Source organism: Triticum dicoccoides, chromosome 7A (genome assembly GCF_002162155.2).
Source record: "Triticum dicoccoides isolate Atlit2015 ecotype Zavitan chromosome 7A, WEW_v2.0, whole genome shotgun sequence".
Lineage (NCBI taxonomy): Eukaryota > Viridiplantae > Streptophyta > Magnoliopsida > Poales > Poaceae > Triticum > Triticum dicoccoides.
In genome coordinates, this window is record NC_041392.1 from 469727851 (window position 1) to 469735063 (window position 7213).

A 7213-nucleotide genomic window follows, 5' to 3' on the forward strand; every position below is an offset into this window, starting at 1 on the left:
TTTCAAGAATGTGACTTAGTGCTCCGTCTCATCCAAGATCAGACAAATATGCATAAGTTGTCACCACCTTGGGAAGGACCTTTTGTGGTCAGTAATAATTTACATAATGGGTCATACTACCTTATCGACGTTCGAGACAACAAGGACTCACGCACATCGGAGGAGGAGACCCGCCGGCCATGGAACATTGGTCATCTTCGGCCCCACTATACTTGAGCCTCTGGCTCTCATGTTGTACATAGTTACCTGATGTTTATACTATAAGCAGTACAATGAAGCCGACATCCTTGATAATTCAGGGCCTCTGTCGTTTCACTTCCTCGAAGCTGAGTCTTTATAATCATTTAAGAGGCTCGACACCCACTATTTCAGGGACCAAAGAGAGTTGGATGCACAGCACAACTCAAACATAGGTCCCTGATGAGCGCGGTTCGTCAGTGTATCACTTGGGGGCTTCCTGTTCAAACATAGGTGTATTCACCAAAGAGAACATAGCTCTCGGTACCCTCTTGATCGGCTCAACGCCACATTTGTAAGCATGTCACTTGGGGGCTTCCTATTCAAACATAGGCGTATTCGACCAAAGAAAACATATCATTACTACCCTCTTGACCAGGTTTGTTCAAACATAGGCGTATTCGACCAAAGAGAACAAACTCTGACCGGGTCATCCTACCTGTAACCAGCTTCTTCAACTCCATCAGGTCATCCTGATTAACCCGTCGAACTCTTAACGATTAGTCTTCACAGCATATTCAACCAAGATCTGAGCTCAATTAAGGTTCAAACGGCGGCTTGTCATGCGAGAGCACGGCTTACAGATAGTCAGGATGAACCCAGGCTTCATAAGCCGCCTTCCTTGAAACTTGGATAAATCGGCCTATGATGTATGCTGTTACTCTGGCCCCGCATACTCCTGATAAGTCTTTGAGCAAGACCAGACTTTATCTAGGGTTCAAATGTTGATTGGGCACACTATGAGTCAGGCTCACGGAATGCACGAACAATCCAGTGGCTCAGGCTAGTTTCATTGAAGAAGACACTTTGCCTTGGCAGCCTACAAAAGCCTTGATTTTCTTCCGATTTCTTATTTGTATTCTTTATATGGTTTTTTTGCTGCCTTATGGTTTTATAAGTCGGCCTCAGATGCCCGGTTTACGGCTCATATTTGAAGCATACTTTGGGTTTATACAACCCGACAGGAGGGCGGATTCTAAATCGCCAGAGCGCAATGAATCCTATGGTCGGAGTTATAGCTCTAACACCTCTAAATTGCACGAAGCTGATAAGTCGACAGTTTAAGTATATACCACAGGTATGACATTTTACTTAATAATTGTTAGATCGGCCCTAATTATGTACGATTCGTCCTCAGTGGCCTTAGTTGGGTATCATGACCCGCCCGACAATAAACCGCCAGGGCACTTGTGACTTATCTGTGCGCAGGAAAATAAGCAGGTTTTTATTCACATAAGTCAATACTGTTATAAACATCAAAGGATCATCTTTCAAACCGGTGGATCAGTAGTATTACGCAAAACAGAAACATGCACAATGGCATGGCAGATTTAAGTTTTAACTACCCTATTACATGGCTCCATGAGCCAAAATGAGGTCAAATGTTTTTTCAAAGATCAAGTATCTAAACCGTGCGGCGGTTCAATCTTCTTGGCCTTGCTGATTGGAGGCCTCTGGTTCATCCCTTGCCAGTTCTTCGTCCTCCTCCGCCGTCTGGAAGTTTGGTTTTGACCAATCAAAGCAACGCAAGGCATAGAATTCAGCTTCGTCATCGATAAGATTGGATGGGTCAATTTCAGGGGCGAAGGTGTGCTTACAAATTGGAGGAATCAGGTCCATCACTTTATACACTGGGGTAGACATCTTCTGATTGTCTGCATCGTAAGTCGGCTGATATTTGGAGAGGTTGGTCTCTTCAGCAATGACTGTGGCATGAGGACGAATTTCTTTAACACAGGCGGCGAAGTCTTGCTGATCAAAAGAAGTCCCATCCTCCTTTAAGATCGGATACCCACTGGCCACATCTGCCGGGTCTAACTCCGGTACCCATGCCTTGGCACGGCTCAAGGCTGCCACAGCTCCGGCTCTTGCACAAGACCATTTAATTTCTTGAAGTCTGGTGGGCAAGATGGACAATTTCTTCAACACATCACTTAACAGGTTGGGTCCTTGATTAGTTGGGGAGATAGTAGCAAGGGTACGCTGAGCTCTGATGTACAATTGCTCAACAAGGGTGTAGACCACCTTGAGCTTAACAAGCATATCCCGATTAAGGTAGCTACTCCGAGGACCTAAGGAAAACACAGATTGGTTAAATGGAGGTTTACATTACTACGACAAGTACTCACTTTGGATGAATAGCAAGGCGACTCATCGAAGATAGCAGAAACCATCTGAGATACACGGTGTTTTAAACTGGTGAGCTCAGTGGCTACCTCCTGAAGAGCTGCTTCTGCTTTCTCAGCCCGCTGTGTTAAAGCAGTCTTCTCTTCAGCCCAAGTCTTTTTCTTCGCCGAAAAATGGGCCTTCAGTTTTTCCGACTCAACTACGCTAAACTGGAATTTTGACTCAGCTTTCCGGGTCTTAGTTTCTTGAGCCGCCACCCGGGTCTTTGCATCGTTCAATTGAGACTCTAGTTCAGCAGTAGCAGCCTGCATGAAGCACAGAGTTATCAACACATTTATATCAGGATTACAACAATATAAGTCCCAAGTCCTTCGCCAGCAACAACACTTGGCACGTGGGGGCTAATGTCTGTCAAAACAATTTTTTCAAAGAAATGGCTCTTATGAATAAAGTCCCAAGCACTTTGCAAGAAACACCACTTGGCACTTGGGGGCTAATGCACATTTCTTGTATCTTAGTAATGATGAGCCAAATGTGCTGTAAACAGTCTCAGCCGACTGATGGGAGCTGTGCAGTTAAGCTCTCCTTTCTTACACAATGATAAATAGGACCGGCTCATTCATACTGATTAAACCGACCCTTGGGTGCACGGATGCAAATTTAGACTAATTCAACATCCGGTTTAATTTTAAATCGGACATGGAGGGAGTCTATGACAGAAGCTTATGGATTCTTATAAGTCTACAGATTATTCAATCTTATCATAACCAGAAGACTTGGGGGCTCGCAGGATGTACATAATTTACTTAAAGCTGGACGACATACCTCATATTTCTGGTGCATCTGTTTCACCATCTCAATTTCGAAATCGCAGCTGGAGTGTACTTGGTTGAGATAACCAGACAATTTTTCACTACTGCTCAATTGAGCATAGTGGGAGATATCAACCCTCATTTTCCGTCTCTCGATGACTTCTTGCTTGGCAGAATGTTTGGCTAAAACACTTGGGTTCCCCGGTTCAGTAAAACCAGTGCCAGTGATCAGAACGTCATTAGTGTAAGTCTCTGACGGTTTAAGTAAGCTTGACGGTTTAGTATTTAAAGGGTCAATGTTGGTTTGATCAACAGAAAGGTCAGGCATCTCAGCTTGAGTGTTAGAAGCAGGATCTTCTGGTTGTTTTTCATAGGCTTCTGGTGCAGAGGCTTGCTGGTCCAGTTCAGCAACTTTAGGGTCTTCAGCTAGCTTGGACACCTTTGCTTTCTTGTTAGGCTTTGCTTGTCCACTGAAAGAGTTAGGACAAGTCAGTATAATGGTGAGGATATAAAAGTACATGATGAAGGTAATTGTTCTTACCTAGGGGCAGTCTTGAAAGCCGGCAGCTGGGTCTGAGATGAATCGCCAGAGGAAGAATGAGAAACCTCCTGGAAGTTTGAATTAAAGGAATTGAGTGACTGGCAAAAGAGATTCGCCAGTAAATAAAAAGAGTTAAGGTTAGAAGAACCTCATTTTGGTGTTCTCGTGGAATTGGAGTGTTTGGTAAACCGGAAGACAACTCTTCACCTCCACTATTCCGAGTTTGACGTCGATTCTCGTGTTTCTGTCGTTTCAAAAGAAAGTGAGGATCTAAATAAGCCAAGGGGTGTGAAAACCTTACTTTCCAGGTTACTTGCCGAATTTTCTATCTTGGTAAAGGTTCCGAGACGGAGGAAATAATAGTTACCTCTTCTTCAACTGCTTGGCTAGCTCCCGTGTCATCCTGATAATAATCAGTGGCAATAAGATGGTTGAAAAACAAGCCAAGAGAGTCAAGGGCTACCTCTGACTCAGAGGTGTCATCTAGCTTAAGCAGATCAGAGGCGCTTGGTTTCTTCTTTTTCTTGGTTGTCTTCTTGACGATTTTCTTGGCGGCTTTCTTGGCAGCCCTGGCCTTCTTGGCAGCTTCATGGTCATATGTCTTCTTCCAAAAATCAGACTTAGCCTGTAAACGTTATCAAAGGTTGAGTAAAATGTTTGAATAATGATGTAAAGGCAAATAAGTTCAGAGACTCACATCTGGTGGCGGGTTAAGCTTGCAGAAAGGGGCCAGACCCGTTTTAATGTAATCTTGTGGATCTTCACTCAGAAGGGACTTAACCATTTCATTTACTGCCTCGTCAATTAATGGTGGAAAGCTGTGGCGCAGTGGATCTTTTACACCACCAGAGTAAGTGCGCATTAAGACGGAGCGACTACTCAAAGGGATGATCCGCCAAGAAACCCAGCACCTGACCAGGTCAACACCAGTTAAACCGTTTCCTAGCAGAGCTGTAACCTTTGCAATGGTAGGAGCAAGTTTTGCCCGTTCAGCGGTGGTAAGCTTCTCAGGATGATTGTGCTTTGAGTCCAGGCACTCGACACTGTAACCCGGCAGTGGATTCTCATCAGCCGGAGAGGTATCTTTGCAATAAAACCACGTTTGATTGCAATCCTTTGGGTGACTCGGCACGAGTGCATAAGGGAAAATGGTGTCTCTTCTGCTTTGAATCGAGATTCCACCAAGTTCCAAGTTGTGTCCATTGGTGAACTCATTCTGGCGGTTCAAATAAAAATATTCTCTAAAGAGGTCGATGCTGGGCTCCTCTTGGAGGTATACTTCGCAGAAGACTTGAAGTTACAGATATTTGACATGGAATTGGGTCCAATGTCTTGAGGATGGAGTTGGAAGAAATGCAGAACATCTCAGAAAAACTTAGAGCCGGGCGGTGAGAAGCCCTGGTTCATGTGATCAGTGAATAAAATGACTTCACCATCCTTTGGCCGAGGTCTTTCCTTGTCCGGTTCAAGGGTGCGGTAATGCATAACACTCTTTGTGGGAAAGTACCCAACTTTGACAAAGTCTTGGAATGTGCCTTCAGTGACGATGGAGGGGACCCAATTGCATGCATAGACTGTCTTTGGCGGCATGGTGAAAGAAAGAAAACCTAAAGAGAGGAAGAAATTTGCCGGTTCAAATCAGTTAGTGAAATCACAAGCTAACAGTTGCAGTATAGGTTCAGAATGGCGGCTTAAGTGAGGACTAATAATATATGGTTAATTGTAAACCGAGTATGTAAGAGCAAAATTTTACTAAGTATGGGGACAAACAAGTTTTGCAGATTGAAGCTATGAGATTGAACCTGCGGCAGTTCAGGAAAAAGGAAATAAATCCTAAATATAAGATGGTGGCAGCAGGAAAGTGGAGTGCCTAGATGAGATCTACTGCGACAAGGATATATTCTAGTATAAAAAATAGGTGCTAAAACTGCTACCGCGCGAGGTTTGTACCACTTTCAGATCAAAACTATGGATTTGGGACGATAAAGGGGAAGAAAGGTGACGAATACTGATGAACAGAGAAACCCTAATGGAGATCTACTACAGCAGACAAAGAGAGAAGTACTTACTGGATCTACGGAACAGCGGAGAGGCGCCACAATTTTCTGGTTCCGTTCAGGTTGATGCAGCGGCCGAGGTCGAGGAAGACAATGAGCTTCGCAGCAGCGCCGGTGTTCAGACATGCAGATGTGTTGCGAAGGGAGGTAGAAGATGAGAAGGAGAATGAGAGGAGGGCGGTTGACCCTATTTATAAGGAAAAGAGTAACAGGTGGGCACAAAAAACGAGGAGGCCAAATGATGATTATCCAACTAATTGAACGCCTCGATTTTAGGAAGGTCATTAAAAATAAAAGATCCGTTAAAGATATGTTATGTTACATGCGAAGTTAATGGCAGATGACGTCAAGAAGGGTTTTGAAATTTCTGGAGATGACGTCATGGCGGGTTACACTGTCTCACAACAGATGAAGAAGGATTTTTCTAAGTGTCGAAGAATGACATGAACAAAGTTCAAATCAACCTCGGGCCTAATGTTGGGGATATGACTATTAGATATGACCCGCCCAGGAGGGGCCGGGTTAACCCTATGGCAGTTCATCTCAAAAGAGCCCAAGAGGATATTAATGATGGTGGTTCATATACATGCTTAGTAAAAGGCCTAGACTTGAAGGCGGCTTAAGGCCCATGAAGTATAAATCGCCATGTATGTGTAGGCTTGTAATATAAGGCATGTAAGATAAAGTCACAGAGCCGGACACGTTGTATGAGCTGGCCGAGACTCTGTAGGCCGTAGGGCGTCAACCCATGTATATAAGGGGATGACCCGGCAGCGGCTTAGGGCAAGAAACAACAAGTTGAAAGCTAGGCGAAGCGTGTTTGCTCCCTGGTAATCGAAACCCTAGAAATACCACCTCAAACGGGAGTAGGCCTTTACCTTCACTACAAGGGGCCGAACCAGTATAAACTCCCCGTGTCCTTTGTCCCGTTTTAACCCCTTTAAGCTAACCTCGTCGCAATGGCTCCACAACTAAGTCCTTCTATGATGACATCTGCCGTGACAGTTCCACAACATGGGCTCCTAGCCCAATCTGCATCAAAGAACGCCGAGAGAGCACTCGAGGAGGTAGACCGAAGATGCAAACCATAGGAGACAGTATGAGAGAGATAACATAGTATACACTTCACAGCTGACCAGTGTGAAGTCCGAGGAGCATGAAGATACTGGCACACACGGTTGACCGCATAGGAGATGTCCGGCCGTGTGATAGTCAAGTATTGCAAGCCACCAATAATACTGTGGTACTCTGTAGCATCATCTGAAGGAAGCAAGGCACCATCCAAGGCAGATAACCGATCAGTTGCAGACATAGGGGTGGTAGCATGCTTGCATTGCGACATACCGTCATGTCGCAGCAAGTCCAAGGAATACTTATGCTGAGTGAGAGTCAGGCCAGCAAGAGACCGTGATACCTCCAGACCAAGAAAGTACTGGAGA